Source organism: Spermophilus citellus (assembly GCF_964194105.1).
Source record: "Spermophilus citellus genome assembly, chromosome: 5".
NCBI lineage: Eukaryota > Metazoa > Chordata > Mammalia > Rodentia > Sciuridae > Spermophilus > Spermophilus citellus.
Genome location: NC_138186.1, coordinates 29,578,909 through 29,593,199, shown reverse-complemented (window position 1 = coordinate 29,593,199; position 14,291 = coordinate 29,578,909).

Genomic DNA, 14,291 nt, shown 5'->3' with positions numbered 1-14,291 from the left:
CAAGCATCCAAAAATTACGAATCTCCAGAAATCTCAGCAAATATTTTTTCACCCAAACTTGATGATAGTTTCAGGTAATGATCAGTACACTAAGGCGACTTGGTTCCCGAAACTTCGTTCTTCTATGTTGAAGCGTTCATTTCCAGTTACAGTTTGAATTTTTAGGTTTCATTCTGTTTTCTCCTATATTGATAGATGTATTTGGAACTCTAAATCCAACACGGTTTGTGCTAGCTTCTTGAAACTTGACACAATAAAGTAGTTTCACGTTCTGTCTCTAGGTTTTGTTTCCTCTTGATGTAGCCCTTAGCAGTGACTGGCGAGAAACACTTACATGGAAACGGGATGCCAAGCTTCCAAAAATTACGAATCTCCAGAAATCTCAGCAAATATTTTTTTCACACAAACTGGATGATCCTTTCAGGTAATGATCAGAACACTAAGCCCACTTGGTTCACCGAATTTCGTTCTTCTAGGTTGAAGCGTTCTTTTCCAGTAACAGTTTGAATTTTAGGTTTCACTCTGTTTTCTCCTATATTGATAGATGTATTTGTTACTCTAAATCCAACACGGTTTGTGCTAGCTTCTTGAAACTTGACACAATAATGTAGTTTCACGTTCTATCTCTATGTTTTGTTTCCTCTTGATGTAGCCCTAAGCAGTGACTGGCGAGAAACACTTCCATTGAAAGGGGTTGCCAAGCTTCCAAAAATTACGAATCTCCAGAAATCTCAGCAAATATTTTTTCACCCAAACTTGATGATAGTTTCAGGTAATGATCAGTACACTAAGGCGACTTGGTTCCCGAAACTTCGTTCTTCTATGTTGAAGCGTTCATTTCCAGTAACAGTTTGAATTTTTAGGTTTCATTCTGTTTTCTCCTATATTGATAGATGTATTTGGAACTCTAAATCCAACACGGTTTGTGCTAGCTTCTTGAAACTTGACACAATAATGTAGTTTCACGTTCTATCTCTATGTTTTGTTTCCTCTTGATGTAGCCCTAAGCAGTGACTGGCGAGAAACACTTCCATATAAAGGGGTTGCCAAGCGTCCAAAAATTACGAATCTCCAGAAATCTCAGCAAATATTTTTTCACCCAAACTGGATGATACTTTCAGGTAATGATCAGTGCACTAAGCTGACTTGGTTCACCAAATTTCGTTCTTCTATGTTGAAGCGTTCGTTTCCAGTAACAGTTTGAATTTTTAGGTTTCACTCTGTTTTCTCCTATATTGATAGATGTATTTGGAACTCTAAATCCAACACGGTTTGTGCTAGCTTCTTGAAACTTGACACAATAAAGTAGTTTCACGTTCTATCTCTATGTTTTGTTTCCTCTTGATGTAGCCCTAAGCAGTGACTGGCGAGAAACACTTCCATATAAAGGGGTTGCCAAGCGTCCAAAAATTACGAATCTCCAGAAATCTCAGCAAATATTTTTTCACCCAAACTGGATGATACTTTCAGGTAATGATCAGTACACTAAGGCGACTTGGTTCCCGCAACTTTGTCCTTCTATGTTGAAGCGTTCATTTCCAGTAACAGTTTGAATTTTTAGGTTTCACTCTGTTTTCTCCTATATTGATAGATGTATTTGGAACTCTAAATCCAACACGGTTTGTGCTAGCTTCTTGAAACTTGACACAATAATGTAGTTTCACGTTCTATCTCTATGTTTTGTTTCCTCTTGATGTAGCCCTAAGCAGTGACTGGCGATAAACACTTTCATGGAAAGGGGTTGCCAAGCTTCCAAGAATTACGAACCTCCAGAAATCCCAGCAAAAATTTTTTCACCCAAACTGGATGATACTTTCAGGTAATGATCAGAACACTAAGCCCACTTGGTTCACCAAATTTCGTTCTTCTATGTTGAAGCGTTCGTTTCCAGTAACAGTTTGAATTTTTAAGTTTCACTCTGTTTTCTCCTATATTGATAGATGTATTTGGAACTCTAAATACAACACGGTTTGTGCTAGCTTCTTGAAACTTGACACAATAAAGTAGTTTCACGTTCTATCTCTATGTTTTGTTTCCTCTTGATGTAGCCCTAAGCAGTGACTGGCGAGAAACACTTTCATGGAAAGGGGTTGCCAAGGATCCAAAAATTACAAATCTCCAGAAATCTCAGCAAATATTTTTTCACCCAAACTGGATGATACTTTCAGGTAATGATCAGTACACTAAGCTGACTTGGTTCCCCAAATTTCATTCTTCTATGTTGAAGCGTTCGTTTCCAGTAACAGTTTGAATTTTTAGGTTTCACTCTGTTTTCTCCTATATTGATAGATGTATTTGGAACTCTAAATGCAACACGGTTTGTGCTAGCTTCTTGAAACTTGACACAATAATGTAGTTTCACGTTCTATCTCTATGTTTTGTTTCCTCTTGATGTAGCCCTAAGCAGTGACTGGCGAGAAACACTTCCATATAAATTGGTTGCCAAGCGTCCAAAAATTACGAATCTCCAGAAATCTCAGCAAATATTTTTTCATCCAAACTGGATGATACTTTCAGGTAATGATCAGTACACTAAGCTGACTTGGTTCCCCAAATTTTATTCTTCTATGTTGAAGCGTTCGTTTCCAGTAAGAGTTTGAATTTTTAGGTTTCACTCTGTTTTCTCCTATATTGATAGATGTATTTGGAACTCTAAATACAACACGGTTTGTGCTAGCTTCTTGAAACTTGACACAATAAAGTAGTTTCACGTTCTATCTCTATGTTTTGTTTCCGCTTGATGTAGCCCTAAGCAGTGACTGGCGAGAAACACTTTCAAGGAAAGGGGTTGCCAAGCTTCCAAGAATTACGAACCTCCAGAAATCTCAGCAAATATTTTTTCACCCAAACTGGATGATACTTTCAGGTAATGATCAGAACACTAAGCCCACTTGGTTCACCAAATTTCGTTCTTCTATGTTGAAGCGTTCGTTTCCAGTAACAGTTTGAATTTTTCGGTTTCACTCTGTTTTCTCCTATATTGATGTATATATTTGGAACTCTAAATACAACACGGTTTTTGCTAGCTTCTTTAAACTTGACACAATAATGTAGTTTCATGTTCTATCTCTACGTTTTGTTTCCTCTTGATGTACCCCTAAGCAGTGACGGGCGATAAACACTTTCATGGAAAGGGGCTGCCAAGCTTCCAAAAATTACGTATCTCCAGAAATCTCAGCAAATATTTTTTCACCCAACCTGGATGATACTTTCAGGGAATGATCAGTACACTAAGGCGACTTGGTTCCCGCAACTTCGTCAATCTATGTTGAAGGGTTCATTTCCAGTACCAGTTTGAATTTTTCGGTTTCACTCTGTTTTCTCCTATATTGATAGATGTATTTGGAACTCTAAATCCAACATGGTTTGTGCTAGCTTCTTGAAACTTGACACAATAAATTAGTTTCACGTTCTGTCTCTATATTTGGTTTCCTCTTGATGTAGCCCTTAGCAGTGACTGGCGAGAAACACTTTCATGGAAACGGGTTGCCAAGCTTCCAAAAATTACGAATCTCCAGAAATCTCAGCAAATATTTTTTCACACAAACTGGATGATCCTTTCAGGTAATGATCAGAACACTAAGCCCACTTGGTTCACCAAATTTCGTTCTTCTATGTTGAAGCATTCTTTTCCAGTAACATTTTGAATTTTTAGGTTTCACTCTGTTTTCTCCTATATTGATAGATGTATTTGGAACTCTAAATCCAACACGGTTTGTGCTAGCTTCTTGAAACTTGACACAATAATGTAGTTTCACGTTCTATCTCTATGTTTTGTTTCCTCTTGATGTAGCCCTAAGCAGTGACTGGCGAGAAACACTTCCATATAAAGGGGTTGCCAAGCGTCCAAAAATTACGAATCTCCAGAAATCTCAGCAAATATTTTTTCACCCAAACTGGATGATACTTTCAGGTAATGATCAGTACACTAAGCTGACTTGCTTCCCCTAATTTCATTCTTCTATGTTGAAGCGTTCATTTCCAGTAACAGTTTGAATTTTTAGGTTTCACTCTGTTTTCTCCTATATTGATAGATGTATTTGGAACTCTAAATACAACACGGTTTGTTCTAGCTTCTTGAAACTTGACACTATAAAGTAGTTTCACGTTCTATCTCTATGTTTTGTTTCCTCTTGATGTAGCCCTAAGCAGTGACTGGCGAGAAACACTTCATGGAAAGGGGTTGCCAAGCATCCAAAAATTACGAATCTCCAGAAATCTCAGCAAATATTTTTTCACCCAAACTTGATGATAGTTTCAGGTAATGATCAGTACACTAAGGCGACTTGGTTCCCGAAACTTCGTTCTTCTATGTTGAAGCGTTCATTTCCAGTAACAGTTTGAATTTTTAGGTTTCATTCTGTTTTCTCCTATATTGATAGATGTATTTGGAACTCTAAATCCAACACGGTTTGTGCTAGCTTCTTGAAACTTGACACAATAAAGTAGTTTCACGTTCTGTCTCTATGTTTTGTTTCCTCTTGATGTAGCCCTTAGCAGTGATTGGCGAGAAACACTTACATGGAAACGGGATGCCAAGCTTCCAAAAATTACGAATCTCCAGAAATCTCAGCAAATATTTTTTTCACACAAACTGGATGATCCTTTCAGGTAATGATCAGAACACTAAGCCCACTTGGTTCACCAAATTTCGTTCTTCTAGGTTGAAGCGTTCTTTTCCAGTAACAGTTTGAATTTTAGGTTTCATTCTGTTTTCTCCTATATTGATAGATGTATTTGTTACTCTAAATCCAACACGGTTTGTGCTAGCTTCTTGAAACTTGACACAATAATGTAGTTTCACGTTCTATCTCTATGTTTTGTTTCCTCTTGATGTAGCCCTAAGCAGTGACTGGCGAGAAACACTTCCATTGAAAGGGGTTGCCAAGCTTCCAAAAATTACGAATCTCCAGAAATCTCAGCAAATATTTTTTCACCCAAACTTGATGATAGTTTCAGGTAATGATCAGTACACTAAGGCGACTTGGTACCCGAAACTTCGTTCTTCTATGTTGAAGCGTTCATTTCCAGTAACAGTTTGAATTTTTAGGTTTCATTCTGTTTTCTCCTATATTGATAGATGTATTTGGAACTCTAAATCCAACACGGTTTGTGCTAGCTTCTTGAAACTTGACACAATAATGTAGTTTCACGTTCTATCTCTATGTTTTGTTTCCTCTTGATGTAGCCCTAAGCAGTGACTGGCGAGAAACACTTCCATATAAAGGGGTTGCCAAGCGTCCAAAAATTACGAATCTCCAGAAATCTCAGCAAATATTTTTTCACCCAAACTGGATGATACTTTCAGGTAATGATCAGTGCACTAAGCTGACTTGGTTCACCAAATTTCGTTCTTCTATGTTGAAGCGTTCGTTTCCAGTAACAGTTTGAATTTTTAGGTTTCACTCTGTTTTCTCCTATATTGATAGATGTATTTGGAACTCTAAATCCAACACGGTTTGTGCTAGCTTCTTGAAACTTGACACAATAAAGTAGTTTCACGTTCTATCTCTATGTTTTGTTTCCTCTTGATGTAGCCCTAAGCAGTGACTGGCGAGAAACACTTCCATATAAAGGGGTTGCCAAGCGTCCAAAAATTACGAATCTCCAGAAATCTCAGCAAATATTTTTTCACCCAAACTGGATGATACTTTCAGGTAATGATCAGTACACTAAGGCGACCTGGTTCCCGCAACTTTGTCCTTCTATGTTGAAGCGTTCATTTCCAGTAACAGTTTGAATTTTTAGGTTTCACTCTGTTTTCTCCTATATTGATAGATGTATTTGGAACTCTAAATCCAACACGGTTTGTGCTAGCTTCTTGAAACTTGACACAATAATGTAGTTTCACGTTCTATCTCTATGTTTTGTTTCCTCTTGATGTAGCCCTAAGCAGTGACTGGCGATAAACACTTTCATGGAAAGGGGTTGCCAAGCTTCCAAGAATTACGAACCTCCAGAAATCCCAGCAAAAATTTTTTTACCCAAACTGGATGATACTTTCAGGTAATGATCAGAACACTAAGCCCACTTGGTTCACCAAATTTCGTTCTTCTATGTTGAAGCGTTCGTTTCCAGTAACAGTTTGAATTTTTAGGTTTCACTCTGTTTTCTCCTATATTGATAGATGTATTTGGAACTCTAAATACAACACGGTTTGTGCTAGCTTCTTGAAACTTGACACAATAAAGTAGTTTCACGTTCTATCTCTATGTTTTGTTTCCTCTTGATGTAGCCCTAAGCAGTGACTGGCGAGAAACACTTTCATGGAAAGGGGTTGCCAAGGATCCAAAAATTACAAATCTCCAGAAATCTCAGCAAATATTTTTTCACCCAAACTGGATGATACTTTCAGGTAATGATCAGTACACTAAGCTGACTTGGTTCCCCAAATTTCATTCTTCTATGTTGAAGCGTTCGTTTCCAGTAACAGTTTGAATTTTTAGGTTTCACTCTGTTTTCTCCTATATTGATAGATGTATTTGGAACTCTAAATGCAACACGGTTTGTGCTAGCTTCTTGAAACTTGACACAATAATGTAGTTTCACGTTCTATCTCTATGTTTTGTTTCCTCTTGATGTAGCCCTAAGCAGTGACTGGCGAGAAACACTTCCATATAAATTGGTTGCCAAGCGTCCAAAAATTACGAATCTCCAGAAATCTCAGCAAATATTTTTTCATCCAAACTGGATGATACTTTCAGGTAATGATCAGTACACTAAGCTGACTTGGTTCCCCAAATTTTATTCTTCTATGTTGAAGCGTTCGTTTCCAGTAACAGTTTGAATTTTTAGGTTTCACTCTGTTTTCTCCTATATTGATAGATGTATTTGGAACTCTAAATACAACACGGTTTGTGCTAGCTTCTTGAAACTTGACACAATAAAGTAGTTTCACGTTCTATCTCTATGTTTTGTTTCCGCTTGATGTAGCCCTAAGCAGTGACTGGCGAGAAACACTTTCAAGGAAAGGGGTTGCCAAGCTTCCAAGAATTACGAACCTCCAGAAATCTCAGCAAATATTTTTTCACCCAAACTGGATGATACTTTCAGGTAATGATCAGAACACTAAGCCCACTTGGTTCACCAAATTTCGTTCTTCTATGTTGAAGCGTTCGTTTCCAGTAACAGTTTGAATTTTTCGGTTTCACTCTCTTTTCTCCTATATTGATGTATATATTTGGAACTCTAAATACAACACGGTTTTTGCTAGCTTCTTTAAACTTGACACAATAATGTAGTTTCATGTTCTATCTCTACGTTTTGTTTCCTCTTGATGTACCCCTAAGCAGTGACGGGCGATAAACACTTTCATGGAAAGGGGCTGCCAAGCTTCCAAAAATTACGTATCTCCAGAAATCTCAGCAAATATTTTTTCACCCAACCTGGATGATACTTTCAGGGAATGATCAGTACACTAAGGCGACTTGGTTCCCGCAACTTCGTCAATCTATGTTGAAGGGTTCATTTCCAGTACCAGTTTGAATTTTTCGGTTTCACTCTGTTTTCTCCTATATTGATAGATGGATTTGGAACTCTAAATCCAACATGGTTTGTGCTAGCTTCTTGAAACTTGACACAATAAATTAGTTTCACGTTCTGTCTCTATATTTGGTTTCCTCTTGATGTAGCCCTTAGCAGTGACTGGCGAGAAACACTTTCATGGAAACGGGTTGCCAAGCTTCCAAAAATTACGAACCTCCAGAAATCTCAGCAAATATTTTTTCACACAAACTGGATGATCCTTTCAGGTAATGATCAGAACACTAAGCCCACTTGGTTCACCAAATTTCGTTCTTCTATGTTGAAGCATTCTTTTCCAGTAACATTTTGAATTTTTAGGTTTCACTCTGTTTTCTCCTATATTGATAGATGTATTTGGAACTCTAAATCCAACACGGTTTGTGCTAGCTTCTTGAAACTTGACACAATAATGTAGTTTCACGTTCTATCTCTATGTTTTGTTTCCTCTTGATGTAGCCCTAAGCAGTGACTGGCGAGAAACACTTCCATGGAAAGGGGTTGCCAAGCTTCCAAAAATTACGAATCTCCAGAAATCTCAGCAAATATTTTTTCACCCAAACTGGATGATACTTTCAGGTAATGATCAGTACACTAAGCTGACTTGGTTCCCCAAATTTCATTCTTCTATGTTGAAGCGTTCGTTTCCAGTAACAGTTTGAATTTTTAGGTTTCACTCTGTTTTCTCCTATATTGATAGATGTATTTGGAACTCTAATTGCAACACGGTTTGTGCTAGCTTCTTGAAACTTGACACAATAATGTAGTTTCACGTTCTATCTCTATGTTTTGTTTCCTCTTGATGTAGCCCTAAGCAGTGACTGGCGAGAAACACTTCCATATAAAGGGGTTGCCAAGCGTCCAAAAATTACGAATCTCCAGAAATCTCAGCAAATATTTTTTCACCCAAACTGGATGATACTTTCAGGTAATGATCAGTACAATAAGCTGACTTGGTTCACCAAATTTCGTTCTTCTATGTTGAAGCGTTCGTTTCCAGTAACAGTTTGAATTTTTAGGTTTCACTCTGTTTTCTCCTATATTGATAGATGTATTTGGAACTCTAAATCCAACACGGTTTGTGCTAGCTTCTTGAAACTTGACACAATAATGTAGTTTCACGTTCTATCTCTATGTTTTGTTTCCTCTTGATGTAGCCCTAAGCAGTGACTGGCGAGAAACACTTCCATATAAAGGGGTTGCCAAGCGTCCAAAAATTACGAATCTCCAGAAATCTCAGCAAATATTTTTTCACCCAAACTGGATGATACTTTCAGGTAATGATCAGTACACTAAGCTGACTTGCTTCCCCTAATTTCATTCTTCTATGTTGAAGCGTTCATTTCCAGTAACAGTTTGAATTTTTAGGTTTCACTCTGTTTTCTCCTATATTGATAGATGTATTTGGAACTCTAAATACAACACGGTTTGTGCTAGCTTCTTGAAACTTGACACAATAAAGTAGTTTCACGTTCTATCTCTATGTTTTGTTTCCTCTTGATGTAGCCCTAAGCAGTGACTGGCGAGAAACACTTCATGGAAAGGGGTTGCCAAGCATCCAAAAATTACGAATCTCCAGAAATCTCAGCAAATATTTTTTCACCCAAACTTGATGATAGTTTCAGGTAATGATCAGTACACTAAGGCGACTTGGTTCCCGCACCTTCGTCCTTCTATGTTGAAGCGTTCATTTCCAGTACCAGTTTGAATTTTTCGGTTTCACTCTGTTTTCTCCTATATTGATAGATGTATTTGGAACTCTAAATCCAACACGGTTTGTGCTAGCTTCTTGAAACTTGACACAATAAAGTAGTTTCACGTTCTGTCTCTATGTTTTGTTTCCTCTTGATGTAGCCCTTAGCAGTGACTGGCGAGAAACACTTACATGGAAACGGGATGCCAAGCTTCCAAATATTACGAATCTCCAGAAATCTCAGCAAATATTTTTTTCACACAAACTGGATGATCCTTTCAGGTAATGATCAGAACACTAAGCCCACTTGGTTCCCGAAACTTCGTTCTTCTATGTTGAAGCGTTCATTTCCAGTAACAGTTTGAATTTTTAGGTTTCATTCTGTTTTCTCCTATATTGATAGATGTATTTGGAACTCTAAATCCAACACGGTTTGTGCTAGCTTCTTGAAACTTGACACAATAAAGTAGTTTCACGTTCTATCTCTATGTTTTGTTTCCTCTTGATGTAGCCCTAAGCAGTGACTGGCGAGAAACACTTCATGGAAAGGGGTTGCCAAGCATCCAAAAATTACGAATCTCCAGAAATCTCAGCAAATATTTTTTCACACAAACTGGATGATCCCTTCAGGTAATGATCAGAACACTAAGCCCACTTGGTTCACCAAATTTCGTTCTTCTATGTTGAAGCGTTCTTTTCCAGTAACAGTTTGAATTTTTAGGTTTCACTCTGTTTTCTCCTATATTGATAGATGTATTTGGAAATCTAAATCCAACACGGTTTGTGCTAGCTTCTTGAAACTTGACACAATAATGTAGTTTCACGTTCTATCTCTATGTTTTGTTTCCTCTTGATGTAGCCCTAAGCAGTGACTGGCGAGAAACACTTCCATGGAAAGGGGTTGCCAAGCTTCCAAAAATTACGAATCTCCAGAAATCTCAGCAAATATTTTTTCACCCAAACTGGATGATACTTTCAGGTAATGATCAGAACACGAAACCCACTTGGTTCACCAAATTTCGTTCTTCTATGTGGAAGCGTTCGTTTCCAGTAACAGTTTGAATTTTTAGGTTTCACTCTGTTTTCTCCTATATTGATAGATGTATTTGGAACTCTAAATACAACACGGTTTGTGCTAGCTTCTTGAAACTTGACACAATAAAGTAGTTTCACGTTCTATCTCTATGTTTTGTTTCCTCTTGATGTAGCCCTAAGCAGTGACTGGCGAGAAACACTTTCATGGAAAGGGGTTGCCAAGCATCCAAAAATTACAAATCTCCAGAAATCTCAGCAAATATTTTTTCACCCAAACTGGATGATACTTTCAGGTAATGATCAGTACACTAAGCTGACTTGGTTCCCCAAATTTCATTCTTCTATATTGAACCGTTCGTTTCCAGTAACAGTTTGAATTTTTAGGTTTCACTCTGTTTTCTCCTATATTGATAGATGTATTTGGAACTCTAAATCCAACACGGTTTGTGCTAGCTTCTTGAAACTTGACACAATAATGTAGTTTCACGTTCTATCTCTATGTTTTGTTTCCTCTTGATGTAGCCCTAAGCAGTGACTGGCGAGAAACACTTCCATATAAAGGGGTTGCCAAGCGTCCAAAAATTACAAATCTCCAGAAATCTCAGCAAATATTTTTTCATCCAAACTGGATGATACTTTCAGGTAATGATCAGTACACTAAGCTGACTTGGTTCCCCAAATTTTATTCTTCTATGTTGAAGCGTTCGTTTCCAGTAACAGTTTGAATTTTTAGGTTTCACTCTGTTTTCTCCTATATTGATAGATGTATTTGGAACTCTAAATACAACACGGTTTGTGCTAGCTTCTTGAAACTTGACACAATAAAGTAGTTTCACGTTCTATCTCTATGTTTTGTTTCCTCTTGATGTAGCCCTAAGCATTGACTGGCGATAAACACTTTCAAGGAAAGGGGTTGCCAAGCTTCCAAGAATTACGAACCTCCAGAAATCTCAGCAAATATTTTTTCACCCAAACTGGATGATACTTTCAGGTAATGATCAGAACACTAAGCCCACTTGGTTCACCAAATTTCGTTCTTCTATGTTGAAGCGTTCGTTTCCAGTAACAGTTTGAATTTTTCGGTTTCACTCTGTTTTCTCCTATATTGATAGATGTATTTGGAACTCTAAATCCAACATGGTTTGTGCTAGCTTCTTGAAACTTGACACAATAAATTAGTTTCACGTTCTGTCTCTATATTTGGTTTCCTCTTGATGTAGCCCTTAGCAGTGACTGGCAAGAAACACTTTCATGGAAACGGGTTGCCAAGCTTCCAAAAATTACGAATCTCCAGAAATCTCAGCAAATATTTTTTCACACAAACTGGATGATCCTTTCATGTCATGATCAGAACACTAAGCCCACTTGGTTCACCAAATTTCGTTCTTCTATGTTGAAGCGTTCTTTTCCAGTAACATTTTGAATTTTTCGGTTTCACTCTGTTTTCTCCTATATTGATAGATGTATTTGGAGCTCTAAATCCAACACGGTTTGTGCTAGCTTCTTGAAACTTGACACAATAATGTAGTTTCACGTTCTATCTCTATGTTTTGTTTCCTCTTGATGTAGCCCTAAGCAGTGACTGGCGAGAAACACTTCCATATAAAAGGGTTGCCAAGCGTCCAAAAATTACGAATCTCCAGAAATCTCAGCAAATATTTTTTCACCCAAACTGGATGATACTTTCAGGTAATGATGAGTACACTAAGCTGACTTGCTTCCCCTAATTTCATTCTTCTATGTTGAAGCGTTCATTTCCAGTAACAGTTTGAATTTTTAGGTTTCACTCTGTTTTCTCCTATATTGATAGATATATTTGGAACTCTAAATACAACACGGTTTGTGCTAGCTTCTTGAAACTTGACACAATAATGTAGTTTCACGTTCTATCTCTATGTTTTGTTTCCTCTTGATGTAGCCCTAAGCAGTGACTGGCGAGAAACACTTCATGGAAAGGGGTTGCCAAGCATCCAAAAATTACAAATCTCCAGAAATCTCAGCAAATATTTTTTCACCCAAACTGGATGATACTTTCAGGTAATGATCAGTACACTAAGCTGACTTGGTTCCCCAAATTTCATTCTTCTATGTTGAAGCGTTCGTTTCCATTAACAGTTTGAATTTTTAGGTTTCACTCTGTTTTCTCCTATATTGATAGATGTATTTGGAACTCTAAATCCAACACGGTTTGTGCTAGCTTCTTGAAACTTGACACAATAAAATAGTTTCACGTTCTCTCTCTATGTTTTGTTTCCTCTTGATGTAGCCCTAAGCAGTGACTGGCGATAAACACTTTCAAGGAAAGGGGTTGCCAAGCTTCCAAGAATTACGAACCTCCAGAAATCTCAGCAAATATTTTTTCACCCAAACTGGATGATACTTTCAGGTAATGATCAGAACACTAAGCCCACTTGGTTCACCAAATTTCGTTCTTCTATGTTGAAGCGTTCGTTTCCAGTAACAGTTTGAATTTTTCGGTTTCACTCTGTTTTCTCCTATATTGATAGATGTATTTGGAACTCTAAATCCAACATGGTTTGTGCTAGCTTCTTGAAACTTGACACAATAATTTAGTTTCACGTTCTGTCTCTATGTTTCCTCTTGATGTAGCCCTTAGCAGTGACTGGCGAGAAACACTTTCATGGAAACGGGTTGCCAAGCTTCCAAAAATTACGAATCTCCAGATCTCAGCAAATTTTTTTTCACACAAGCTGGATGATCCTTTCAGGTAATGATCAGAACACTAAGCCCACTTGGTTCACCAAATTTCGTTCTTCTATGTTGAAGCGTTCGTTTCCAGTAACAGTTTGAATTTTTCGGTTTCACTCTGTTTTCTGCTATATTGATAGATGTATTTGGAACTCTAAATCCAACACGGTTTGTGCTAGCTTCTTGAAACTTGACACAATAATGTAGTTTCACGTTCTATCTCTATGTTTTGTTTCCTCTTGATGTAGCCCTAAGCAGTGACTGGCGAGAAACACTTCCATGGAAAGGGGTTGCCAAGCTTACAAAAATTACGAATCTCCAGAAATCTCAGCAAATATTTTTTCACCCAAACTGGATGATACTTTCAGGTAATGATCAGTACACTAAGCTGACTTGGTTCCCCAAATTTCATTCTTCTATGTTGAAGCGTTCGTTTCCAGTAACAGTTTGAATTTTTAGGTTTCACTCTGTTTTCTTCCATATTGATAGATATATTTGGAACTCTAAATCCAACACGGTTTGTGTTAGCTTCTTGAAACTTGACACAATAATGTAGTTTCACGTTCTATCTGTATGTTTTGTTTCCTCTTGATGTAGCCCTAAGCAGTGACTGGCGAGAAACACTTCCATATAAAGGGGTTGCCAAGCGTCCAAAAATTACGAATCTCCAGAAATCTCAGCAAATATTTTTTCACCCAAACTGGATGATACTTTCAGGTAATGATCAGTACACTAAGGCGACTTGGTTCCCGCAACTTTGTCCTTCTATGTTGAAGCGTTCATTTCCAGTAACAGTTTGAATTTTTAGGTTTCACTCTATTTTCTCCTATATTGATAGATGTATTTGGAACTCTAAATCCAACACGGTTTGTGCTAGCTTCTTGAAACTTGACACAATAATATAGTTTCACGTTCTATCTCTATGTTTTGTTTCCTCTTGATGTAGCCCTAAGCAGTGACTGGCGATAAACACTTTCATGGAAAGGGGATGCCAAGCTTCCAAGAATTACGAACCTCCAGAAATCCCAGCAAATATTTTTTCACCCTAACCTGATGATACTTTCAGGTAATGATCAGAACACTAAGCCCACTTGGTTCACCAAATTTCGTTCTTCTATGTTGAAGCGTTCGTTTCCAGTAACAGTTTGAATTTTTAGGTTTCACTCTGTTTTCTCCTATATTGATAGATGTATTTGGAACTCTAAATACAACACGGTTTGTGCTAGCTTCTTGAAACTTGACACAATAATGTAGTTTCACGTTCTATCTCTATGTTTTGTTTCCTCTTGATGTAGCCCTAAGCAGTGACTGGCGAGAAACACTTCCATATAAA